The following is a 27,647-nucleotide window of genomic DNA, read 5'->3' on the forward strand; positions in this document are numbered from 1 at the left end:
TGTGACTGAATGCAACTCTGACATCACTGGTAAGAGTCAAAGTTTCAATCACGGCTGGTCAGGAGGAGGAAACAGGAGTGTCGTGGGTTCACCCAGTCAGGGCTCCATCTCTGGAGTGATCTGGGTAGACACTGTAGGGCTGTGACCCGAACCTGTGAGCAGCTGAGACGGAGGTGGCTCTAGCTAACTGTATCCTGACTACCCTGGGGACTGCGCAAAGCCAAGTGTCTATGGCTGGGATGTTTGGGGGAAGTAGAACCCACATCATAGATGGGACTCCCCAAAGGGACTCAAAGAACTTACCCAGAGGTGAGAGAGCTGGCGTGGCAGAGGTAGGCGTAGGAGGGGGTTAGAAGAGAAAATGGAGGGCTAAGGGAGGAGCATAGAGGAAACCGGAAGAAGCCAAGGAGCCGGTGGGTAATCCCTCCAGGCACACCTAAGCTTCAGGCACTAATTAGCATAGATGAATGGCTCCTTAGCACTCTGGCTGATGCCCCATTCACACTGTGCAATATGAGGGGGCATGAATGAAGAGCGAATGCTAGAAGTAAGGACACAGGCACCAAATTTCCCCTCTCTTCCGCCTTAAGAAACATGGGGTGCAGGTGGAGCTGGGAAACAGGGCAGGGCTTACCAGAATCCTCAGTTCTGCCTGCTTGGGCCCTGGGAAGTGGCTAAGCCCCTCCAACAACAGGCCTTCCTGCACCCACTCTGTCCACCAGTGTGTGTGTGGGCTGGTACATATTTCTCACATTCCTGTACATAAATCAGAGTGTACAGTTAAAATGCTCACAAGTAGAGCATGGCAGTAACATATCAGTAATTGAAGTACTCCAAAGATTAAGGTAGGAGCTCAAGGCCGCCGCAGGTTCAACCTGAGTTATACAGGGAGATCCTGTCTCAAAACAACAATGAGAAACAATAACAAATCCCCATGGCTCAGAGGCTAAAAGCACTGGCTTCTCTCCTAGAGGTCCCAGGTTTGATTCCTGGCACCCACATAATGGTTCACAGCCACTCATAACTCCAGTTCCAGGAATTAGATGCCCTCTCTGACCTCTGTGGGCACCAGGCACACACATGATGTATACACATAGACACACACACACACACACACACACACACACACACATGCACGCACGCACGCACGCACGCAGGAAAAATATTCATAGAAAGAAAAGAAAAATAAGCAGCTCAGGCACTCTCTGGGGGCTCAATGACAGCCCCTCCCAGAGCTCCTTCATTTCCATTGAGCTGTTCAGAAAGCCTGCTGTACACAGAGCCACTGCGAGGCTGGGTGATGTTGGGGCAGGGCCTGAGGTTCCCAGACCTGAAGAGGGAAAGCTCCTGGAATGCTGGTAGAGGTGTCCTCGCTGGCTCAAGGCTGCTGAAGGAGCCACCGCTTCAGCAGAAGCTAGCTGAGGCCAGCGACCCCTGGTCACTTACAAGGTCACCTTAGCACAGCAGGGTCTGAAAACCCTCTCCTCTACTCTACATCACTGTTCTGTGTAAGTGCACAGAGCCCGTCCCAAACACGCTCAGCGTCATTTAACAGCTATGCTCAGTGAGCATCTCAGCGCTCACAGGGCTGTGGGGAGTCAGCCAAATGCTGACACAGTAGTTGATGCAGACAACTGGATCACCCTGCCTCTAGCTGGGTACTCCTAGGTTCGGTCCAATTTCCTATATCGTCCTTATTTCCTTGATATATCTAAACAGGACCAGGAAGATGGTGGTCCCAGGAGCGGCTTAAAAAAATTTTTTTTTTTATTTTGAAAAGAGAACACATTCATAGTGTTTATTTTATTTTATTTTTTTTTAAAGCCCAGGCTAAAGTAAGAAATCTTTCCCATCTGCCTCGCTACCAGCAGCTCTTTGCCAGTGTAATCCTGCTTTGGCTACTGATGGGTACAGACATGAACAGATTCTGAATGGATGACCAAATGACTTTGGGGACCTTGTGGTGTGCAGAGGGCCCAGCCTTCTGTCCCTGCCCACGCTCAAACCCAGGGCTGCAGCCATAACAGGATGATAATCGACAGGACACTTTCAAATATTTATGAAGCCCCAGTGGATTTTCTCAGTCCGGAGTTGTCGCTTTCATGGAACCTGGCATTAGACGCTAGAAGGTCAATATTTTCCCTGGGCCACTGATGACTGACCGAGACATAAGCCTTCCTGGCTTGCCTCTGGCCCTTTGGGCCTGGCTGCTCCTGCCCTGTCAGCTTCTTGCTGAAGGTTCTTGAAATTTCTGCCTTGGAAAACTGGTAAGGAAGGACATGCAAGCCTCTCTGTGCGAGCTTTGGGGTGGGCAGGAGCATAGCACAGACTCAATGTGGGGATTTGGGAACGCCAGGTTCCTTTGTTAGGCCTGTCAGCCATCTCCAGAATGGGAAGTCCGGCAGTCTTGAACCGTCTCCCAGACTGCCCCAGGGCTCTTGAGTTCAGGTCCTCTCTGTGGCTCCAACATGCCCAGGCACAGGGCAGCACTGGATCCGACTCTTTCTTCCTCAGGGTACCAAACATTCGCCTTTTGTTTGGGGAACTGTTTCCGGGTTGCTGAGGAACCTGAGGCCCAAGAGCCTGGGCATCTTCAGAACTTGGCCCTACCACGTGGCTTCTTGCTAGGGCCCAAGGGAACAGATGTTACAAAGCTGATGGCATCCAGTTTGATCAGAATTGAGGGATGGCCACCCGCTCCGCTGATGGAAGGTTGTGAAAACCAAGCTGACAGTTTCATAACCCTGAGGGCAGAGTCGGGGCGGCTAAGACCAAATGAGCTTGGCTGAGATGGGGCAGGGGAGGGACAGCCCGCAGGAGCCGGGCAGGGTAAACTGCAAGGGTCTTCCTCACCCCTATGTAGCCTCCTGAGGCGTGGCGAGGAGAAGGTATTTAATCTTGTACTCGTGTAATTGGGAAGGATTTAAAGATTACCATGCTCATTATTTTCACCACACGCTCTGTCTGCCACCCTACCTCACAGACCCCCTCCCCTGAGCAGGCCACAGGCCAGTCGCATATCTCAGACCCTTCCACCCACTGAACGAAGATCCGAATACCTGCCTGCAGGCAGGGCTGTGTTTTGCCATTGTTTTATTTTGTTTTGGGGACAGTGTGTTACTATGCAGACCCTGTCTAGGCTGGCCTGGAATTCACAGAGATCCTTGCCTCTACCTTTAGAGTGCTGGGATTAAAGGCATGAGCTACCATGGCTGGCCAAGAACGTGGTCTTTTTTTTTAATGACCTGAATAAGATTCTACTTGATAGAACTCATTCTGGAATTTGCTTTTCCCAGTAAGTTTGAGGGAATCTTGCCATGTTAGAAACTGATTTTTACTCCTTTTAACTGTTCCAAGGTAAGTTCCTTTACTGGTGGGAGATGGGCAGTTTCTGGTATTTTGCTATTATACAAAGGGTCCCTGGACTATCCTTTTGGACACGTGTTCTTGTCTGTGCGTATGTGTGAGTGTGTGAATCCTGCTGAGGTTAGAGGACAGCCTTGGATAGTGTCGCCCAACACCTGTATGTGTGCACATGTGTATGGAGTCTGGAGGTCTTCCTTGTTCATACACAACCTCATTTTTTTTTTTTTCAGGCAGAGTCTCTCCCTGAGCGTGAGGCTCACTGGGCTAAGATGGCTGTCCAGGAAGTCCCAGACATCACCAAGAAGTCGTTTTTAGGGCATGAACCAGCACTGCAGTGTCTGGGATGCCTAGGCTCCAGGCTCCAAGCTTTGGGGCCAAGGCACAGGCATGGCCAAGGACCCTAGGACCTCCTCCTGTGTGCCTTCATCTGGTAGTATTAGGGGTTTCCTCCAGACTCTCAAAAGTATCTATGGCCCTAAGAGAGAGATTCCAAGCCTGTGGACTGAGGCAGTCTTCAAGTGCAATGAGGAGATTCAGGACCCAGGTTCAAACCTCACCCCTGTCTTGACTTGGTCTCCATCTGTGCTCTCAGGGACTGGAGCTGAATATCCCTAAAGGTCTCCTGCTATCCTCTTCTTAGGCCCAAGAAAAGTGCTACTGGAGGGACCCTAGGTTTCTGGAGACAAACAGTAAAAAAGCTGAACACCAAGGGAGCAGGAAATGTTGCAAAAGGAGGGTGGTCTGAGGTCAGGGAGCCCCTTGTCCTCTGCTGCAGGTACAAATAGAAATCAGGGTGCCATAGGTAAGGAGCATCCAGATATAGAGAGCCCAGAAAAATCTCTCCAGGGCTGGTTCCCCAGACTCCTCTGTAGCCCTCCTCAGGCACTAGATCCAGTTGGGCCACCGTGGACGGTGGATGAAGGGAGAGATCCACCCTGGCTGTAGAGAGCTCTCGCCAGACCTCATGAGTAAATTCTCCATGAATGAGGCCTTGAAATTGGCAGGCGGATTTAGTATCACAGTCAAGGTGGGCTTCCTGGAGAAGGAACTGAGTGGGTCTCCTAGACTTCTGTCCTGGCAGAAGGGCAGCCTTCAATACTGGCATTTCTGCCCTCCAGTCTGTTGTGACATGGCATGGGACTACTAGTTTCTGACCTAGAGGGCTGTGCTGAAGATGCTAAAGGTTTATAATGATGCCTGGCACAAAATGAGCGCTCAACAAAGGTCGGTCATTTTGGTTACCATTGTCATTGATTTTAAAGGACGGGAGACTATGAAAAAGGGGGAAAGGAAGGGGCGGGAAGGTCAGCCAACTGTGAGAGGCACTGGGAGAACCCAGGAGGAGGCTTTACCTTTCTGTGCACAAGGAGGTGTCCTTAGACTTTCAAGGTCATGTATGGTTGCATAGTCCCAGTTCTGACACCCAAATCCTTGGGACCAAATGTTATGATGAACTCCAAGTTCTATAGAACGGACCCACTACAAAGACACAGATGACAGCATTCCAGGGGTAGTGACAGGACTAAGGAAACCTCATGGGGCTGGCATTAGAAGCCAGGAAGTGACTGTTTATTGTGACCATGAGGAAGGTCAGCTCCTCTGGAAAATGAGTGAGGACCTCAGACAGTCAACCACAGTTCTTCAGGGGTGGGGCTGTTGTCTCTCCAGGTCCTGGCCTCCATTTCCTCATCTGTAACCTGGGAAGGGGAGGCTAGAGCAGGGTACCAGAGAGTCCTGGCTATAAGTAGCTCCCTGTGAGGAGAAATTAGGTATGGAAGGTAAGTTGGGGGGGCTCTTGGGGGGGCCCTTCAGGAGGAAACGGTAAGCAGCAGTCTTGAATAAGCTAGACCCCACTACCCCCACCCCACTACTTCCCTGGCAGAGGTGACAGCTCCCCAACTTCCGAAGCAGAGGCTGACTGACTGATGAGAAGGCTCCGGAGCTAGCCTGTCAGCAAGTGCCCCCTGCCACCTCTGCATAGCTAATTTGCATAACATTTGCACAAATCTGCATAATTTAGGAAGCAGCCAGTCCTCCTCTTGGGCAGTCATCGCTCTGTGATTTTATGAGCTTTGAAGTAGTCCTTTCTTCTTCTGCCCATTCTGCCTCTGTTTTCCTTTCTTCCGCATCTGGCCTGTCAGGTCCTGTTGCCTCTGCCCACCTCTCTGGGGTGGTGGGTTGGACCTCCAAGGATTTTTCAGTCTTCAGAGAAAGGCCCCCCCCCCAGCAACGGTTGAGGGCTGCCTCTGAGCCCCTCAGCTCAGGCCTCGGAGGGGACTACAGACTCCACCAAGAGTGCTCAGCATTCAGGACTGACCCTCTTTCCTGATGGGGTGGGAAGGGGGCAAGGTGCACCTGGATTACAGAGGCTTTTAGTTTCTGCTCTTGACGGCGAGGCTAAGATGGTACACCGAGGCTCGGAGACTGACTGTGCAGGCAGCTGTCCCCACTGTCACTATGTAGGGCTCTGATTGTGCCCTCTCAACATTTTTATTCTTGGGCTGGTGAAGACTCTCTTGGGTATGAGTAATAGCAACTTTACTCCACATAGCTTCAGCAAAACCGAAAAAGGTTAGCAACGGTTAAGTTCAGTGGCGGGTATGTGCTTAGAATGCACAAGATCCTAAATTAGAACCTCAGACATGGAAAAGAAAGAAAAAGGAAGATAAGGGCTCTATGGGGCATAAACACTATCACGAAGAAGTTTCCTTGTCATCCTTCCCTTGGTGGTGACTTGAACTTCTAGCCTTCACCCCCAGAAGCTCTGCAGTTGTATCCTGTTGGCTCTAAGTGTAGGAGTTGCACCATTCCAGAACCCATCTTGTTGATTCACTTCAGGTCTTGTGCCCTGACATGTGTGGCCCTCATTGGCCAGCCTCAGGTCGCATTTCTAGCCTGGGGACAGAGACAGAATCAGTCCCAGGACAAGAACCAGAATGGGGAGGAGGGTTCCCTAAAGAGAGTCAGCTCTCAGAAGGTGATGGTGGAACAGGGGTCGTTGGGCAGGAGAGAGTGTTGGGTTTCAGGTGACCAGTAGTGTTTCCCTAGTGAGTGTGTGAGTCACAAGTGTGAAGAACTGGGGGTGGGGTGAGGCTGTGGATGGGAGCAAACGGCCTAACAGTGGGAGTGCAGGCTTGTGCAGAATTTGAACCAAGCCCCACAGTTTACAATGTAAGTATCAGGCTCTGACCTCCTAGTGACTAGAATCCAGAGCCACGTGGATTCTGAAAAGCAAAGATGGCACCTGTTGTGTTATAGAAGGGACTGCGGTGGCCACCGACATAGAAGACAGAAGGTATTGTCATTGAACTCTGAAGGAAGAAACACAGCCAGCCTATGTTTTACGTGGCGATGCAATTCTTCAGCAGTAGGCCAGACTCCACCCACCTTACCAGCTTCAGAACTGCTGAGTCTCCAGCTCTGCCAGGGGCGAGCTTGGCACTGTCCTGCCCTAGTTGCCCAGTCTAGACTCATTCTGAGTTCCTGCTGTGACCACTCCATGCTGCCAGGCAACCTACTGATCCTGCCAGTTTTGCCGAGGGCTGCAGTGGGCTTCTGCTCCCCAAGACTGTGCTCCAGGGAAGGGTCACAGCTTCCTGGACACTCCTGACTGCCAGGACTGGGCTAAGAACATATTAATCTTCAACAGCGCCACCAGGAGGCTAGGCTTTTCATTGCCAGCTACCTCCCTGAGCTATGAATTAGGAGCTGAGAGCCTGAGAGGGTGAGCCACTTGATTAAGGTGGCACTGGCAAACAGCACGAGATTTGAGACCTCAAGGGCCTTTACACTGTATAGCACCCTTTACTCTGCCTGGGCCTCAGTCCTGCCGTCTGTACAATGGGCCAAATATCACCTGGGTCTCATGCTGTCAGAGGTACGTGAGCACCTAGCAGGTTTTTCAGATGACTGAAGCAGGTGTCCTTTAAATCCTCGTCCTCACTGCCAGTGAGGGGCAAGGAGCTATGAACCTGTAGCACCCCCTCTTTCCCCACCAAGAATTTGGGCAGAGGGTATGTGTGAAAGACAAGGGTGGGCTAGGCCTCATGTTATAGAGAGGAGGCTGAACAAGAAGAAGCTTCTGGTGGGCACTGCAGGTGGGTAGCGCAGCTGCCCAGGTCGGAAGGAGCAGGGCAACCTGTCATGATACGTGGGAGACTTCAGTTGAGAGGGTCCTGGGAGAGCAGGACGTGCGTGGGCCCAAGCAGAGGCCACCTGGAGAGAAAAAGGGACAAGCAGATTGCCTGCAGCCTGCGGTGTGCATGCTGGGCCGGGTTTGTCCAGGGGCACCTCCAGTTCTTCCAGCTAGGGGAGCTGGGTCTGAAGCTGCTTCTCCCTGTTCTCCTTCATGTTCCGCTGGATGTCCCGCTCCCCACCTGCCTGTCCCTGCTACCGCTTCCTGCTTGCCACCTATGGTCGAGATACACAGAGGCCACAGTTCAGCTCTAGCTCACACTTCACAGCTTGAAGAGAAGGGAGCCCACGGAGCGGCCCTGGAGCCCGGCTTGTAACTGGCGTTTTCTCCTCCCGGGGAAGAGCCACGCTCAGGGTCTGGAGCCTTCTGCCTCTCAGATAACAGGCTGCTGTATTTGTTTTTCATTTTAAAATGACATCTCTCGAATGTGCATGTGCACACTGCTTTCACATGCAGAGATCGAGGGACAGCTGGTAGAAGAGGGTGGTGCTCTCCTTCCACAGGGGTCCAGAAGATCCAACTCAGGCCATCAGATTTGACTTCCAGAATCGTTATACCCCGAGCCATCCTGTCAGCCTTGACGGTGGAATTGTCTAGTGATGTGTGTGGGGCGTTGTCCCCCCAGTTCCCTGTCTGTGTGTGCCTCTCAGTGTTTTCAGTGAACACACAGTGAATCAAGTAGCCCCGGGGATGGTAGATCCCCAAACAGTCAGCGTTCCCTTGAGGCTAATCATGGCAGCTGCCCAGAGCAAGAGCTGAAAAGAAAGAGGCAAAGGTCCCATACTGGACCAGGCAGTTGGCCGCTGCCACCTGCCACACAGCCTGTGCCAGGGACCACTAAGCCACTTTGCCTAGCTGCCTCCTGCAGCCACGTGGGTCTCCCTGGAAAGTCACTGTCCTTCTCACCTCTCTGCCTCCTGGAGACCAGCATCCAGAGGATAAGGACACCCTCTCTCAGGGGACATTTGACGGTACTTCCCTACTCAGCCTGGTAGTTTCTGGTTCCAGGCCCCAGGTGGCTGTGCGAGTTTCTTTCCAAGTCTTCCGTTCCAGAGATGCAGGCTTGCAGAGCTGCCTGGTGGTTACCCGGCAACGCAGCACATATTTGGGTCAACCAGCCTGGCCCTTGCCCTCATCCTTGATTTGCTGGGACCCTAGGAAGCATGCAACCCTCTTGGTTTTGCCCTCTTTTGAAATACTTGGGCAATATTTAGTAAAAATAAAATTTCTGGGCAAAACCCTGCAGCCTATCCCTTCTGAAAGGTTTTGTATCTGGAGGCCTGGGTGGGTGTGTCCTTTGGGTAGTCAGACTGAGAGAGGCATGGACAGCAAGGTCCAGGTTTCATGCTCCAGATCCTCTGGTGATGGATTTCAAAGGACCCCACAGATGTCAGCCGTACATTCCCAAATATGGCCAGGCACTACACCACACCTCAGAGCTGCTCTTCCTACCCATGGTGCCCCTCTTCAGATCCCTGGCCTACACCACCCTCTATCACTATCCCTGCCAGAAGCCTGTTCATCCTGTTCGAGAGCATTCTTCATCCCAGGAGTAGTCACACTGAGCCCCCACTCTGTGACTCTCCTGGACCTCTTCTATCCCCTTATTACTTCAGCGGTTTTTTGGCTCCTCTAACTCGGTCGACACACCTGAGTTAGCGTTAGAAACGCAGGTTTGATCCCACCTACACATCCAACCCCACCATCATGCTCCCCTCAGCTGGGCCTATGCCCCTTCACTCCTAGCTTCCAAGCACTTGTGGCTGTCTCACCCACTCTCCTAGGCCTCCCGGTTCTTGTTAGGCTCACACCCTGGGGGACACACTCCTCTGTCCTTCCAGTATTTGGATGGCTTCTCCTAGCACCCTCTCGGATGCTCAGTTTGGACCACTTTTGCCATTCCTGGCCTGGTACCTCCGCTATGCTATCAGTTCTGAGCCACCATTTTCTCTGGACTTTTTTGCTCTGGCTACATTCTCCCCACCCACATGGGTACTAGGCAGGTATCCCAACAGAGTCTGTGTTAAGGAGGAGAGGGCTGCACTGGGCAATGGTGGCACACGCCTTTAATCCCAGCACTTGGGAGGCAGAGGCAGGTAGATTTCGGAGTTCAAGGCCAGTCTAGTGGTCTGCAGAGTAATTTCCAGGACAGCCAGGGCTACATAGAGAAAGTTTGTCTCAGAAAAAAAAAAAAAAAAAAAAAAAAAAAAAGAAAAAAAAATATATATATTTAAAAAATCAAGAAAGTACTAAGTCTCAATAGTAGAACTATGCTCTGACTTCCTGGCCATGGGTACTGTCTACCCTGTTGACTGCAGAGAGACTCCCCACACAGCAGACCCAAGCTGGCATATGGCCAGAGCCACACGGTCCTATCCATTGCTCCGTGCTCTTCCCCATGGACTGCTTTGATCATGTTTTTGTTAAGAGTGTGCTTAAAGCTAAGATTGGACTTGAGGCTGGGATGTCCGGAATTGGTGGGCTTGGCCAGCAGAGGCAGCGATATGGCCAGGAGGGGCATACCTGGTACCCAGCCAGGCGGTGCTCAGCCTCACTTCACTGTCTTTCCAATCTTCCCTTCTTCAATTCAGCTGCCTGGGAGGGGTTGTCACAAGGGTCCAGTTATCCTGTCCACCTGTGTCAGCAGGAGGGAGACAAGCACCCTGTGGGTGGGGCAGGGAGAAGGACCACAAGCTCTCACTCACCCAGTGATGGGGAGGAGGATAAGACTGCACCCACCCACCCCATCACACCGGGGCAAAGCCAGGGTTTTCAGAGAAGCCCACACAGTCATGATGGATTGGCTCTAGCTCCTCCCCGACCACACGCGGCACACTGCCCAAACTCCCAGCGCCAGCTCTCTCTGCATTCTATCTCTGCAGTCTCTCTGATGTCACTCTCTGTGATAGAGCTCCTACTTCAGGGCCTTTGCACTTGTATGGCATCCGAGTCTCAAACTGAGGCCCTGCAGGCCTCACCGACTGTGTCTGTTCTCCAGGTACTCACTCAGGAGGCCACTTGTTAGATTGCCACCCGCTGAGGGCTTTTTCAAGTCTGTGTTGTGTTTGCCCATCACACCTATCACCATCTAAGGCACTTTCACCCCTTCCTTATCTTAATTGTGCTCGTTCTTTTTCCTGATGGGATGTCAGCCTCCGTGAGGTCGGAAATTTGCACTGCTGATCCCCAGTGCTCGGGGGACAGGTGAAATTTAAGGAGTGCTTGAAGATTAAAGGAGGGATCGAGTTATAATGATGAGATGGGAATAGCAGCTAACTGGGTGAGGGTGCTTACCTGAGCCAGGCCCCTTACAAGCATCTGTGATGTTCTGGAATCTCCCTGAACTTCTGCTCCTCAGAAGGGAAGGAAACCAAGATCGAAGACATTGTCCAATTTCCTAAGGTCACTCAGCCAGTGGAAACTGAACCAAGCTAGTGATACTGTCTCCAGGTGGAGCCACGGTCTGGCCTCTGGAGCAGCCAGTGGGCACTTGGGCACCCTGGGGCCGACTGTCACATGATGACTCCAGGGATTCTGCAGACTGGCATTCTCAGCTCAGCGGAGCCTTAGCATAGAGAGGGAGAAGAGGAAACAAGAGTGGCCATCTTCTGTCCCTGAACTGGGTCCCCTCCTGCTGTCTGCTTCCTGCAAGTTCTTCTCATAGAGTAGGGTCTCCTGAACCCTCATAGCTGACATTGATGCACCAGTCTGCAGCCTCCCAGGAGCTCGGCTTACACCACACAACTTCCCCCGCTACCGGGCAGGCTTTGCCCATCATGTCAGAGGCACATCAATTACTTCCTGACTCAACCTTTCTCTAGTTCCTGGCCACCCCTCTTCATATATCAGCCCCCAGACCCTCATTTCCCACACTTCTGGGCTGTCATCTCCTTTAGCTCAGTCCCTGGGGGGAATGTTGTATATGAAATTATTTTGTGAAATCCAATAAAAATTGTAATCAGGCCAACATCATTACAGGAGAAGAAATGATAGATCTTCCCTGATGCAGATGATGTGGAAGAAAAAAAAAAAGACGAAGGAGAACCTGCCAGTTCACAAGCATGTGTCAGTGGCTCCATGCCTGCTCACTTACACCACGCATGCACACATCCATCTACGCACACGTGTGTGCAAGATCAGACAGTCCCTGACACCCCGGCCATGGATGTTGGGCTGATGGGGATTGCTGCCTGGTGTCTGCTGGTGCTGGGCCTGGAATTAGCTCACTGTAGAGGCAGCTACTTTGCCCCGCATCTGAGAGATGCCCCCTCAGAGCAGAAGCCTAATGCCCGCCAGCTCCCTCTCCAGGCTCTGACATCGGTGAGTCCTGGGCCGTGGCACAAGTACAGATGGCTGCCCACAAACAATTTGCCTGGGTATTTGAGGTGCCCACCTGGATACGCTCCTCAGGCTGAGTGTGCACTTTGATGAGCCCAGGAAAGGAGCACATGCTGACTGAAAATTGAAAGGCTCTTGAACCTAAGGTTTCTGGGAGAGAGTGGAAGAAGTAGGAGGTCCCTCCTGGGCACTGCCAAAGCCAGTGGCTCCAGCATCAGTGAGTCCTGTGTCTCCTTTCCCACAAGCTTCTGTGTGGCTGGCATTAGCCTTTGAGGTTTCAGACAATTGTGATAGGCATGTGGTCATGGCCCAGCGTGGGCAGGGGGCCTCTGTGCCTGCCCAGTTCCAGGAACTCCATCCCCAGGGGACAGGAGTGAGAACTGGACATGGGGATGCAGATGGACATTCAGGGAAGGGCAGGCTTTACTGGGCATTCCTGGGGGTTTCTGGATGTTCTTGGAGCCTTGCTCCGTGTACTAGAGGCCCCCAGACACCTGCCTTGGTATCCCTGGGATCTGGAGCCTATGAGAGGAACCCTGACTGCTGGAAAGGAAGATGGTCTTGCTTAGGTAATTACCTAGTCATGACAATGGCACCAGCCACCCCTTGGAAGTGGGCGGGGAAGAAGTTCTTCTTGGGGTAGTCATAGGCGCCGCATTCCTGAAGCGACTAGGGTAGACAGTAGGGACCCCCTAGTGGGCTTTCTTTCTGGAACCCAGGATCCTAGGTCAGCTCTTTAGCCCCTCTCCCCTCCCTTTCCTTATAATTTTTAGGCTTCCACCGGGGCTTGCACTGGGCCTCATCCCAGGAGTGTAGAGCCCTCAGCCAGTCCAAGCTGATGGGGTGAAGTAGGGTGACGTTGGATGGGCAGGAGGTCACCCTATAGTGCCCTCCACTTTTTAACCCATGGTTTTATGGAGTGCTTGTGCCAAACCTCCAGGCAAGGAGCAATAACCAAGCCCCAGCAGACCCACCGTGACTAGACACTTCCTGCCTTAATCCGAGTCCTGGCCTGTTTGATGCAAGTCTACTCTCTCCCTTGGTGTTTTTAGCTATGGCCTGTGGACTCCCTGATAGCTCAGTACCCTGGATAGGAAGAGGCAGAGCCTGCCGTCTGTACTGTGGTCTGAATCTCTGGTCAAACCCTTCTAGTGACACTTAACACCTTGTGCAATGGTATTCAGAGGTGGGGCCTGAGGCTGTCCACTCCTGTGAATATGCAAGGGGGAAGAATCCACCTATGGAGGAACAAATGCTCACTAGATGTCTAATTGTCTAGTACCTTGATATTGTATTTTCCAGTCTCCAGGATACTAAGAGTCCATTGGTTATGGGTTACCTAGCCTAAAGGATCTTGCTATAGCAGCCAGGACAGACTAAGGCACCATAGACTACTGCGTAGAGAGAGGCACAGAGCCCCAAGAGATCCCAAGATGGCCACATGCCCATCAGAGCAGAATGTCTCAGGAGAATAATTATCCATGTCTCTGTTTGGGAGCCTGGGGCTCTGTTGGGGATTGTGCCCTCTGCAACTGCCTCTCACTTAACCAATGAACTCTTTTCCCAAAGCTTAAAAATGGTTTCTGGATAGTCAAGAACACTTTCAAAATAAAGGCAGTCTTTACTGAGTACTTACTGTGTGCTGTGCTACCATTGGCTTAGTAAAAATTCAAAGTAGACCATGCATGGTGGGACTTGTAAGCCCAGCCACTAGAGATCCTGAGACAGGAAGGTTGCCTACCCGAGGCCTTTGGGGGCTATGTGACTCTAGAAAGAAAAGCAAGCAAGCTAGATCACATTAGTGGAGTATGGTGGCACACGCCCATGTTTGTAGCATTTGTTGGGAGGTGGAGACAGGATGATGAGTTCAAGGTCAGCGTGGTCTACATATTACGTTGGAATATTAGCCTGGACTCCATGAAAACCTGTCCCCAAAACAAAACAAAACAAACAGAAACCTGGGGCTGTTGTGGTGGAGCGATGGGTAAAGTGCTTGCCACTAAACGTGATGAGCTGAGTTCAATCTCAGGCCCCACACTGTGGAAGGAAAGAACCAGCTCTCTCAAGATGGCCTCTCATCTCCAGAAGTGTGCTATAGTATTCAAGGACACACAGACAGGCACACTCTCACACATGCACACATTCACACAGTACAGACACATGCATATACATGCATACACACATTCACACACACACACACATAAACATACACACAAACATACATGCACACAAATGCACACATTCACACTCACACACACATACATACACACTCACATGTACACATTCACAATACTCATACACACATACGTACACAAACACACACACTCATATACACATATACCTTTTATTTATTTATTTTTGAGACAAGATTTCTCTGTAGCCTTGGTTGTCCTGGACTCACTCTGTAGACCAGGCTGGCCTTGAACTCACAGAGATCTAGGACTAAAGGCGTGTGCTACCACCCATCTGGTAACAGAAATTTTTAAGGAAAGAAATTACCCTGTGGAAGAGTTGGCATTGTCCTCCTCTTATAAGTTAGGACATTAAGACTCTGCAGTGACATGGCTGCTCCACATTTACCGTGTGGCAGGCTCTGTTGGTCCTACTCTCACCTCACTGGTCCATTGTGTCTACACCAAGCTTTCCAGTTTGAACACCTGCATCCTTTGCCGGGGGCTTCCTGTGGCCCAGGAGCTGGGTGAGGCACAGCCAGGGTTCCTAACAGTGTCAGGAGCAGCCTCACTGAAGGATGAGGACATGAGGGACCAATGCTCGGCCCCCTCTACCACACCACAGTGGGAGAGCCCAGGCAAGCACCCTGCAGTCCTGCAGAGCTTCCCCAAGGATCCGGTTACCATAGCAACCTTTCTTTCCCCATTTTCCCTCATCTTCCCTCCCAGCGCTCCCAGAGGTCACGTCCCAAAATCACTGCCTGTACCCAAGCCCTTGATTTAGGGCCTGCTTCAGGAGCCCCAGCCCCAGACTACCACATGTATGACTGGTGCCAGCTTGGCTCTGACCTTGGGAGAGGAGAGGTCATTTTCAGTCTCACAAAGCAAAACCTGGGCTCCGATGGCGAGTCCTCCTGTCAGGCTCTTGCCCCCTCAGGACAGTCTGCACTGCTTTCTCTGCCTCCTGGGCAAGAGGACTGGCGTCTGGCACTGGTGTGACCCCAGCTTTGTGGCTTTTTTCAAAGGATGGGCATGCTGTCTGTGCTGCAAGAGCTCAGCTTTGCAGAGCAGCCGCCTTCCCCTTCTTAGCCCAAGGGAGCCACAGCCATGGGGATAGTTGCTCACCACAGTTGCCAGCAACAGGCCAGACTCTTCTTCAGTTCCCACAAAGAGACCTTTCTGCCGGGAGGCCTCGCAGGGCTGTGGGATGTAAAGGGCAGGCCAGAGGCAATGAAGGGGGGCACTTCTTGGGGTCCCTGGTGGAATGCAGGGGCAGAGCAGTGAGGCTTGTCGCTGGTGCCCGCAACTCAGCCTTCAGCTTTCCCTGTTGCCCTATACCCAGAGGGCAGCCTTCTCCCTGCCTCCCTTTTTGCCTCAGTCCTGTGGTGGGGCGGGGCTCTCAGTCACTGCCCATCAGGAGGGGCCCGGACAAGGTGACGTTTTGAGAAAAGCATGAGAGTCTCCTTACTGGCTTGTGACCTTATTTTTTCCACCTGCCATGTAAGTACAGTAGCAGCAAAATGAAAGGAGTTGTTCATTCCTAGAGCATAAATCTACTGAGTCCTTTCCAGATGCTGAGGCCCTGAAAGGGAACAGGTCCAGGGCTCCTGGTTTCTCTCTTGCACAGTTTAGAATAAGGTTTGGTTTTTATGGTTTGAATTATATTTTCCTTTATGTTAACGTCTATTTATGGAAGCTGAGATTGTTTTTTTTTTTTCTCTCCCTTTAGGTACTGACAGAAAGATGTCTTTTCAAATAAACTTTCTTAATAAGTAAGTTGACTAGAGAATAATAGCATGGCAGTTTGACAAAAGTTTCTGAGGTGAGGGCTGAGGGTGTAACGGAGTCGGCAGAGCATTCACAGAGCATCCTTGAAGCCCTGGGTTTGCTCTCACGTGGCTTAAACCGAGCGTGGTGACACGGCTTAAACCAGGTGGACACGGAAGGAACAGACGTTCACGGTCGTCCTTGGTTATATAATGAGTTGGAAACCAGCCTGGCTACCTGAGATCCTGTTTCTAAAGGAAAACCCTGAGGTGAAGTCTGGGATGAGCATGAGTCAGGGATCCCTGAGCTGATATGCGGCCAGAGTATAGCTGTGTCTGACCCCCTCCCCCGCCACCTCACACATGTTCAGTGGTGAGGCCTGGCGGCTCTCAGCAATGCTCTGTGACTCCCAGTGTTACCCAGACCCTTAGTGGCTCTTCCACCCCCAAATCACCTCCCCTGACCCATCCCCCCACCCTGCTGTACCCTGGCTAAGAAGAGAAGCAGAAAACTGGGAGGCAGGGTGCTAGCACAATGAGTCTTCTTCCAAAAGCAGGGCCTGGACCCTCTGCTGCCCCGGTATGAATGAGGGCTGAAAACCTTTGCCAGATCCTCCAAAAGAGCCCTTACAGTGGTGAGGGAGGCCAGGAGGACTTTAATCACATGGCTGTCACACCCTGAGCCAGCCTCCCTGCTCCTGCCTGCCCCTTGGGAGCTGAACTGTTGTCACATTTTCTTAACCCTCTCTCCAATCTCCACTTGCCCTTTCCCTGTGCTTGGCCATATATCATCCTTAAAGGTTGGCATGAACCAGAGGGAACAAGGCAGGAGGGTTGCCTGGGGATGTCCCCAGGAAGGAGGTTTGCTTTGGCCCCCGTGCAGCTGTCTGGGGCTCCAATGAAGGGTGAGTCTGGCCAGCTGCCTACCAGGCTGGGCCAACCTAGTGTGAGGCTGGTCATCAAAAGCGGGTCACTGCCACCACTCAGACCTACTATCCATGGTGCATTCGGCCTGCTTGGCTGGCTGAGGTAGCATTCTGCCCACCTTCTGACTCATGCATTAACAATGGATTCCCAATGGTGAAGTGAGACACTGAATTCCTCCTGCGCCCCAAGCAGGATTCTGGGCACTTCTGTGTGTTTCATCCTTTTGCAAGGCTCTTCTTGTGCTCCAAGGCTTTTTCAGGCATTTCTATTGGGATTGTAACCAGACATCACAGTGGTCCAGCTTGGCTTCATTGCCTGCCTGACCATGCTGTCTTGGCTGCATCACCATGTCCAAATTCTGGTCCTTGGTTCCCTAACTGATCTCACTTGGGATGCCCTTATCTTCTATCACAAGGACAGAGGCTTATGGGCTTCTCCATGTGTTTTTGCTGAAGCTTGCCTGCCCCTGCCCAGATGCCTTCTCTTTGGTTCTTCAATTGTAAAAGCTCCTACATTCTCTCTTCCAGTCGGAACTCCTTTGAATTTCAGTTCTGGTGGACTTTCTGTACTAGTGTAAGCGCAGGGAAAGGTGAGGCTGGACCCTGGACGCAGGTGTTAACCCACAAACTTCCAGGGTGCCTGCCCTGTTTTCTACCATTTTGCTCTCCATGTAGGCTTGCTTCTGGGCTTGGCAGGCCCAGATTTGTTGGTGCCTTGTCAGTCATTTCTCAGGCCCGAGCCTTGTGCTCCCACTATTATGGTTGCAGATAGAGGGGACCACAATTATGAATAGTGGTTCTTCTCTTTCCCTCCTTTTTCCCTCCCGTACTTCCTCCCTCCCTTCTTCCTTCTCTTCCTCTCTCCCTCCTTTCTTTCCTCTCTCCCTTCCTTTTTCTTTTCCTTCTTTTCTTGGCCTCTTAAATGTGAGTCAAGATCTCTACCACTTCTACATCTTCCAACTGCTTATTTAGATAAAAGGGTCTCATTAATTTGCCCAAGATGGACTTGCATTTACTCTGTATTGCAGGCTGGCCTTGAACTTTCAGTCTTTCTCACTGTAGCCTGCCTTGTAGCTGGGATCACAGACCTGTGCTATCAGGCCCCAGTTCTCTGGGATTTATGAAGGCAACAGGCCAATGTGTTTGGCAAGCCTGCTTTCTCTTTTCTGAAACGACAGGGCCATTTTTCTTCTTTAATGCATTGGGCTGGGCATGGTTCTCATTGAGGGAGGGCCATGGTCTTGCTGGTATAGCTTGCTATCAGATCACCATCCTGTTTGACTCTTTGCCCACCTAGAGCCAGGCATGAGATGGACTGGACCTGGGGGACACCCATTTCCTGTTCACCTGCTCAGTCTAAATGTGTTTGTACTGGCCGGTGCTGGTCTCAGGGAGGGTTCTGGCTTTCTCTGAACACAGGGCGGCCTGTGCAGGAGTCTAACACCCTCAGGTGCCAACAGTGTGAGTCTCATCAGAAGGAGCTTTCATCTCTTTCCTGAGAGCTTGCACAGGGCCATGCAGTGGGTGGAGAATGTTCAAGATGAGGCAGGCTCAGGCAATGGGAGGTCCCAGCATCTGTGTTCTTCCTAGCAGCCCTGGGCAGGCTTGTCTCACTGTCCTGGGGTTCTTGATGCTCAAGAACCCTTAAAGCAAGTACTGCTTGGGCTCAAAGTCTACCCCCTACCAATTAGCTGGTGACATCGGGCCTGCTCTCGGTCTGCTTTTCCATCTTTAAAATGGAGTTAAGAGCATCTAACTCCATAGGGAGATGGTGAGAATTTAATGGGCGATGGAATTGAAATCACGCATGGCATAGCCAAGGCACTGCTCAGGACACACAGCTAGAGCCTCATGCCTGCTGGCTCATTCGAAGCCCTCAAGGGAAGCAGCAGGAGTGGACAGCTGGGTAGAGAAGGCTGAGTCCCCGTTCTGCCACAGCTTGCTCTCCTCAGTTTTCCTCTCTCACTTGAAGGAGACCCGGCTCCACTGGCCAGGGGCAGGGATGAGGTTTTGAGAGTATGTTCCCTCCTGGGATGCATGATCACACTTGGAGTCTCACACTAGCCTGACCTTCTGGAGAGGTGACCTTGAGGGCCAGCATGACAGGGTAAAGTAGGCTGATGTGCGACTGCTCGCTGGTAGAACCAGGAGCCTTGGCTCTGCCAGACCCTCTGAAATTCTGGTCTTAGCACCGCTGGAAATTCTTAAGCTGGGATTTCAGTTTAATTACGTATTGATTAAATGGAACAAAGGCGAGGGGCTCTAGGGAGCAGACTCTGTGAGTGCCTGATGGAATTTCAATCGTGCTGGACCCTGCCTCACTCTCATATCCAAGTTCTCCCTGTGGAAGAGGGCTGACCCCCCATGGGCTCTGCTGGCTTCACAGACCTGGCCTGAGAAGGAGAATAGCAGGGGGCCCTTGGCCACAGAGCATGGGGTTTACTTTCCAGCCTCAGCTCCCAGCATCCTACCTGCCTACTTATGGTTCCAAACCCTAGTCATGCACGTGGCCAGGCCAGGGTCAGAGGCAGATGTGGAACTCCTCCCTGTGCTCAGCACTGCTCTCCAGAAGGTACCGGGCAGCATGGACCTTGCTTTGTCTTCAAGCTCATGAAGACCCCACACTGAAGAAAATACCCAGTTGCTACTTAACAGGATTGATTAGATACCTCTCCAACACAGGTTCATGTCTGGGTTCTGGAAGTGACTCTTACGAGGTGTCTGTCCTCCTTGGAGCCTCAGTCTCACCTGGGGACCAAGCATGGTCTTTCTGCAGAGATGATATCTGGCCTGAAGCTTGGGGGAAAGGGAAGATAGGCATATCTTCCAGGGCTGTAGCATAGAGGGGGAAAGCCTTCCGAGGAGAAGAAACAGCATGTAGGAAGAATCAAGACCGAGGTGGTGGGGACACTTTGCTGGGAGAGAGGAGATTGGCTCAGAGAGGTGTGAGCAGAAGCCATCACAGGAAGCCTGTGGTTGTCACACTGGAGCCTCTCTGCATTCTTCTCACTCTTCTCTCACAGTGTGGTTTGGGGACAGAGTTACCAACTGGTGCTTCTGTTCCCTAACTGGTGACTTGCTCAGGAAGGGGCCTGTAACCCCACTCTAATCAATGCGAAGTGAAATAAGGAAGGGCATCTTTGATAAAACAACCCACTCTGAGGTCCACCAGTCTTTGGAATTCATGTGGTTTCTTTATTGAATAAGCCAGGACCAACTGGGTGTTTCATTACTTATGGGCAAAAGACTCCTGAGTGAGGGCCCATGAAGACCATGGTGAGGACTCACCCTCAAAGCAGCCAGGAGCCATGGAAGAAGTCTAACAGGCAAATAGTCTTCCTCTGAAAAATTATTGGTTTGTTTATTATCATGTGTATGTGTGTGCATGATGTGTGTATGTTGGGGGAACACACATGTGGAGGTCAGAGAACAATATGGTAGAGCTGTTTCTTTCCTTCCACCTTCACATAGTTTCCAGAAACCAAACTCATGTCTTCAGGCTTGCTCAGTGAGAACTGTTAAAGACTGAACCACCACCTGGCAAATATGTTTATATATCTATCTGCAGTTGTGTGAGTGCATGCATGCAACATTCCTGCCATAGCCAGAAGACACTGCTTTGCTCTGCTTGTCTGCAGCTTTGGCTTAGAATCTTCCTGCCACACTTTCCTTCACGGGGGTGATGCAGATGTCCCACTTGTGCCTCCACTGCTGCTTTCTCTCTGCGCTTTGATCCGATCTGAGAGTCTGTATCACTAGCCACAGTATGAAGCAATCCCTCTGACGATATCTGTGGTGGTTTGAATGAAAATGGTCCCCATAGGCTCGCAGGGAGTGGCACTATTAGGAGGTGTGGCCTTGTTGGAGTAGGTGTGCCCTTGCTGGAGAAAGTGTGTCACTGGGGGCGCCTTTGAGGATTTCAGAGTCTCTAGCCACACCCTGTGTCTCACTGTCTCTTCCTGCTGCCTGCAGATCCAGAAGCAGAACTCTCAGCTCCTTCTCCAGCACCACGCCTGCCTGCATGTTGCCATCTTCCTGCCATGATGATAATGGACTAAGCCTCTGAACTGTAAGCCAGCCCCTAAAGAGTTTTCCTTTATAAGAGTTGCTGTGGTTATGGTGTCTCTTCACCATACAAGACCCTAACTAAGATAATGTCTGAGGGCTGCACTAATCCACGGGTAGGAAGATATGAATTTACAGGCAGTTTAATACTATGTCCATTTAGCATGATAGGAGTAGGTTCACCCCTGTGGGCTATAAGCTTCCCAACCATGGGTTCTTAGACAGAGTTTTCTCCAGTGGAGTGGGCCTTAAATCCAAGCAGAGAGTTGTTGTTACCTCTGTAACATCTGTGCCAAGATAGTAAATTTTATGTGTATTTTGCTGCAATAAAAAAAAAAAATGAAGAAAAACATGTCATCCTGGGTGCAAAATCAAGATGTCTAGTGCAGCAACAAGCTCTCCATTAGGGAGGTGACTAGGAAGAGCCCCACTGTCATGTCAAGGGGCTGGGAATGCATCCTGTACTCAGGTTAGGCTTGGTGTGATAAACCTTCAGGTCCTTGTCCACTCTGAGGTTTGCAGCATTTTGGATCACTTTCCCCCTTTCCATGGCATTAAAAGATCCTTGGCCTAGGTTGGGTAGATGGTGAAATAAAGTGCTTGCCATGCAAATGTGGGTTCCCATTTCTTGAGCCCATATGAAAGCATAAAAGCCAGCATGTGTGGAGACCTTCTGCTGGACTAGCCAGAATATGCAAGTTCCAGGTTCAGAGAGCAACCCTGCCTCCGGAAATAAAATGGAGAGCAATCCAGGAAGTCGCTTGTCAACTCTGGGCTTCTACATGCACACACACACACACACACACACACACACACACACACACACACCCCATATACACATCCTTGAAAGAAAAAAAAGGAAGGAGAGAGAGAGAGAGAGAGAGAGAGAGAGAGAGAGAGAGAGAGAGAGAATCATGGACCTAAGTGAAATTCTCCAGGATGTGAGGGACTCCTACCCAGAGCTCCCTGCTCCCCTCCCTCCTGACTCTGTCTTCTTTCATAGCTCTCATCACTTTCAAATATTGCCACAGGGTCAGCTTTAGCTCAAGAGGTTATCATCAAATATTGCCACCGCTGACTTATTTATCTTGTTTATTGTTGTTTCTTCCACTCAGCCTGTGCTGTCCAATATGGAGGCCACTGGCCACAGGGGGCTGTTTGGTCATAGGAAATGTGACTGGTCTGAACTGCCACATACTATAAGACACATATCATATTATGAAGACGTGGTGTTAGAAAGTGAATGAAAGATCTCATCTTTAATTTTAGTAAGATCACTCACAGAAGCCTATGTCTATAAAATTAATCTCTCCCAATTCTTACAAACCAGCTGCTAGAATTTAACATGAGCTCTGTGTCCCACGATGATTTTCTGCTGGAGAGCATCACAATAGACTAGGGATTGATGGACGGTGGCCTGAGTGTCACATGAAGCAAGCCACCTGTTTGGGGGTGGCCCAGGAATAAGAATAGTCCTGCTCTAATCTCTAAGGGATTATGAAAAAAACAAAGAAGTTAAAAATACTCAGTAGACCAACAAAGACTCCATGTGGCCCACAAAGCCCAGACTGGTTGCTCTGGAACTTGGCAGGAAGCTCCCGTTGCTGTTGTCATTGTAGCTAGGCTGTAAGACTGACCAAGGCATGGGCTTTCGTCCGTTCTGTTTTTCACATAGTAGGTATTCAGTAAATATTTGGTAAGTAGATGGATGGCTGCAGTTCCCTGAAGCCTGCTGTTCCTGCTGCTCCCGAGAGCAGATGTGTGTCCAGGCCCCCTGTATCCTACCACCCTTCAGGACATGGGACCCAGCCATGAGCTGGGGGTGTCATCCTGGGGATGACATTTGGGCTTTGTACTGTCTCTTACCATCTGTTTTGAAGTCAGGGCCATTAGTGTCCCTTCCGGCTGCTAGAGCTTTGGGGCAGAGGATGTGGATAAGAACTCACCCACTCCTTGACCAGGTGGTGCGAGAGAGAGGGTTCTGCGTGGGAGAGGGAGGCAGGCCTTGCTGGGAAGGCAGGTTTGGAGGGTTCAGTCTTCAGTGTCAGATCTCCTCCTGGGGGTGTCAAGGAGTCTCTCTGTGGAAGGCAAAGACTGGGGCTCCCAGAGAGCATCTCAGCTAACACTGAGCTGCCTCCCTGTGGTGCTGTGGCTCTGATGGACTAGAAACCAGAACTTATCCATTATATAGCTTTTAAAGTAGGTTTTGTGTTTTGACTTCTTTGTGTTTAGCTTCTGTATCCTTTATAATAGTTATTTTTATTTTAAAATTTTATTTATTTTTGTTTTGTTTTTTTTCGTTGTTTTTTGTTTTTAGTTTTTGCTTATTTTGAGACAGCATCTCTTTATGTAGTTCTCGTTGTCCTGTGCAGACCAGACTGGTCTTGAACTCAGACATTTTCCTGCTTCTGCCTCCCTAGTGCTGGGATCAAGCATGTACCACCATGTCTTACTTATAATTCTTGTTTTGGTTGCTACTGTTTTTAGTTTTTGAGACAGAATCTTGCTACGTAGCCCAGATTTGAATTTTTGAGAAAGCAAGAGTTAGAGTTCCTGGTAGGCAGACAGACATGGAGAGGGGCCATGGCTAGATAATGAAAATGGTCAGTTTCCAAGACTACCTGCTTCTTCCTCACCCTCCTGACTTGAAACAAAAGCCTGGCAGCTTTGGTCTCCAGGAGTAGGTCCCTGGCTCAACAAGGTGGAGGCCTGCCTAGGACTGTCATACCAGTTGCAGACCAATCAACCATCCTTTCTTTAAAGGAGGGAGGGAAACTCTCCTGGCGCTTTAAGACCCCAGCCCTCAAGAAGAGCCTGGATTTCTCGGCTTTGCTGAGTCTTTTTCTCTGTGGTCTCCGCACCCATGAGAAATGCCTTCCTACAACTGCTGCTTCTGTTTTCAGGGCTTGAGATTCCTCTACTGCGACCCGCTGCAGTTCAGATTTTTCCTGCCTTTTAATTCTTTAACTGGCAGAGAAAATGAACTTGACCAAGCCCCCTAGACTGTATTCTTTCACAACTCCTAGACGGCATCACTTTCTGTCCTATCAGCTCAGTCTCCCGGTGCTAGACTTGCAGGTATGGGTCAGCACACACCCAGTTTATAAACTCAGAAAGCCTGTGAGATGGCTGACGGGTGAGGCGCTCTGCACAGCCTGAGGGTTTGAATTTGATCGCCCATGAAAATGGAAGGGGAAAAGCAACTCCACAAATAAAAGAAACGGGTAATGTGGCATCTACCTTTTCTCATACAGCCCAGGGAGAGATAAAAAAAAAATCTGCAAGAAACGCTCAAAGCACAGGGCCAAGGAGGGCTCACTCGGGTGGGAGGAGGAGGGTCTAGTGGAGTTCTGGCCTTTGCAATCAGACTCTCTTTCCATGGGAACACACTTATCCTTTATAGAACCCATTCTCTCCTCTGTAGAATGTCTAACAGGAATGGGGTTGAGAGGCTGAGTAGAGGCCCATAAAGGACCCTGGATGAGTGTCCACTGCCCCTAATTACTCAGAGTCAAGATGGCACCCATTGGCGTGGTGTAGGCAAGGTCTCCTTGGCCTGTTGAGCTCCAGCAATGCAGCTGCAGTGATTGGCAACTTGAGCATGAACACCTCTTTGCTCCCGCCTCTCTTCCCTCTATTTGCTTATAATTTGTTAAATGGGCTGTAATGAAGGAGGAAAAAATCTGAAACAATTAAGTGATTTTATAGGCGCTGAGCAAGGATGGGAGGGCACAGGGGCTGTGTCCACACCTGTGGGTAAATGTTCCGAGGATGGCCCAGTGCCTGGGACCCCTCATGCCTCTTTTGGAAATTCCCATCGAATACTGAGTGTTAGGGATGGGGAAGGCAGCCTATAGGGAGACAGCTGGATTGCCAGTGACAGAGGGGATTTTATTCTCCACAAATCATCATGGGGAAATGAGGGCTTTTTTTCTTTACTTAAAAAGTTTTATTTGATTATGGCAGTGGTGGCCCATGCTTTTAATCCTAGCACTCAGGAGGCAGAGGCAGAGGCAGAGGCAGAGGCAGAGGCAGAGGCAGAGGCAGAGGCAGAGGCAGAGGCAGAGGCAGAGGCAGAGGCAGAGGCAGAGGCAGAGGCAGAGGCAGGGAGGTTTCTGAGTTCAAGGCCAGCCTGGTCTACAGAGAGAAACCTTGTATCAAAAACGAATGAATGAACAAACCAAAAAAATTATATATATATATATATATATATATATATATATATATATATATATAGTGTGTGTGTGTGTGTGTGTGTGTGCGCGTGTGTGTGTATGTGTGCATGCCTGGTGCCCTAGGGGTGTTGGGATCCCTGGAAATGGAGTGACAGATGATTGTAAGCTGCCATGTGAGTTTTAGGAGTCTCTTCTATAAGAGCAAGCACTGTTTTAAACCACCAAGCCATCTTTTTAAAAGATGTATTTATTTATTAATTTAAAAATGATGTGTATGCGTGTGTGCCTGTGTGAGCTTGTGTATAGGTGGCCTCAGAGGCCAGAGAGCTCGAGATCCCCTGAGATGGGAGTGGCAGGTGGCATGGGTGCTGGGAACCGGCAATCAGGAGCAGCAGGGGGGAGCAACAGTCACCTTCTTCCTTCCAGTGCCCCCTCCCCGTCCCTCTCTGGGATCTAGCATTTGAACCCTCTCAGAGTCCCCAGAATTAAACTATCTGCAGCTGGCAAAGACCACGCCCTTCTCAGAGCCTACATGTGGCAAATAGCCTGCTGCTGTGGACAGTCTGAAGCAGCCCCAAATCCCACACCTGGGATGAAAACAAAAACATGTTTATATAACATAACTGAGTTCTTTTTCTTTTTCTTTTTTTTTTAGAGACACCAAAGCTCCCACTATACCAGCCGGAGAGCTTGCCCTGGTGGCACAGGCTCAGGTTCAGGGCTCTGAGTTCACCCACCCCACCATCTATGACCTGCTGGAGCATGTGAATCGACCAGTCTTGCAGGTCCAAAGCGGCAGGATCTCTGTGACACAGGGCAACAGGACATCTTCGAAGAGTCCCTATGAGGTTCCAGTATTGATAGTGTAGCAGAAGCCAGAGGCCCGGAGCCAGACCAGCGACACTCACTGCAAAGAGCATTTGCAAGTAAAGATTGTGGACGAAGGGGTGTGCTGTGGGACACCCGAGGACACACCACAGCTTCCATGAGAGATGCTTTATTTTCCTTTCTTATTTTCTTTTGGAGTGGTGTTTGCAAGAGTACATGGTGGATATGGAGGGATCGGGAAATGAGCGGGATTGGAGTGTATGTGAAATCCACAAAAAAGTCAAGAAAAAGTTTTAAAAATTATTATACTTTATTCAGTTTTGTGTTTTTATAGAGGGGTTATAGACATGACCTGTGTGTGTGTGTGTGAGTGTGTGTGTGTGTGTAGGTCAGAGGCCAAGCTTTGAAAGTTAGTTCCCTCTACCTTATATGTCTCAGGGATTTAACTTAGATCTTCTGGCTTGGTGGCAAGCACCTTTTTATGCTCAACCATCTCAAAAGCACTATTTTTTTTGTATAAAGCACTGATAGAGATCTAGTCCAGCCATTCGCTCAGTGTGAAGACAGCTGGGGCTAGCCCCGTTGGCAGACTGGCATGTGCCAAGCCCAGGGTTTGGTCTCTGGCAGTGCAGGAGCCAGGCGTGGTGCCTGAAATCTACACTCGAGAGGTGAAAGCAGGGGATCAGAAATTTGAGCTCATCCTCGGCTGTACGGAGCTTGAGGTCAGCCTGTGCTACAAGATCCTGTCTGAAGAAGTAGCTCTGGGTCAGGAGCAGGGTTTGGGTGAGTGCCCTGCCGGGGAAGTGCTCTCCCAGCCATGCCACAAGGTTTCAGGGCAGCGGAGCAAGAAGAGGTTCAGAGGAGAGTGTAGATGAAAGGGCAGGAGACGGAGCTGCACACCAAATCCAGACCTCTCCGACCCAGAGGAGCATCTGCAGGGGCCGTAGGGGAGGGAGGTGTGTGGGAAGGATTTGAACGCTGACCTCAGAGTGGGAAATAATGTTTGCCAAGCCACGGGAAACTTTTAGGGGTGGGAGAGATTGTGCTTCAGTTTTGAGTGAGAAACCTGTGGCTCAGGGGAGTGAAGGTCTTGCCCTCACTGAGAGCTGGATCGGAGCTCTGGGGCAGTCACCGCCGCCTTTGATAACAGTGTTAATGACTCTAACTCACTTTAGTCCATTAACGGATCTTTATTGAGCTGGAGCAGGCGCTCGGGGAGTGCATGGGTGTGAGCTGGTAGGCAGGCACCTCCAAGCCCTGCCCCCACAGGAGATGGCCATCTGAGCCTCCCCAGACAGGCGTGATCAGAGGCTGAAGTGCCGCCCTCTGCTTCTGTCACCACCCCTGGGCTGAAGAGGCTCCAGGCACCCCTTAGAACTGGGGAAGCCTCTATTCATGGGGTGGGCATTGAAGTGTGCTCACCCAGGACACTTGGGACTAAGCTTCAGTCTCTTTCAGGGTTACCTGCTTCTCCACTCCCATCTCCCACTGCTGTCACAGGTAAGGCAGTGTCAGAGGGCAGGGGGAAGCCCAGGAATCCTGATGATGGTCCTCACAGAGCTGAGAGCACAGAAAAGAGATGCTAACCAAAAGTGGTCCCAAGCTCAGCCTGGAATAGAATAATTCATGCATGGTCACTGAGATCTCATAACTATGCATGGACACACACACACACACACACACACACACATTTATGGGGTTGGTAAGGAGCGCCACTCCACCCTTCCTCTGGCCACGTGATCGCCACGTGATCTTGACTTGTGAAGCTGGCAGTGCTGAAGGGATAGGAGGGGGACTCTGTCCTGCCTTGGTTCTGT

At 50.7% G+C, this 27,647-nt stretch overlaps 1 long non-coding RNA gene across 1 annotated transcript; it reads left to right on the forward strand.

Annotated features, from left to right (window-relative positions):
* The first annotated feature begins 15,716 nt into the window (after window positions 1-15,716).
* Window positions 15,717-26,072, forward strand: LOC132652400 (uncharacterized). The gene is made up of 3 exons (XR_009589937.1): window positions 15,717-15,842; window positions 20,735-20,831; window positions 25,658-26,072. It is a non-coding gene; the product is annotated as an uncharacterized LOC132652400 (long non-coding RNA).
* Window positions 26,073-27,647: the final 1,575 nt, after the last annotated feature.

This window comes from Meriones unguiculatus, chromosome 1 (genome assembly GCF_030254825.1).
Source record: "Meriones unguiculatus strain TT.TT164.6M chromosome 1, Bangor_MerUng_6.1, whole genome shotgun sequence".
Lineage (NCBI taxonomy): Eukaryota > Metazoa > Chordata > Mammalia > Rodentia > Muridae > Meriones > Meriones unguiculatus.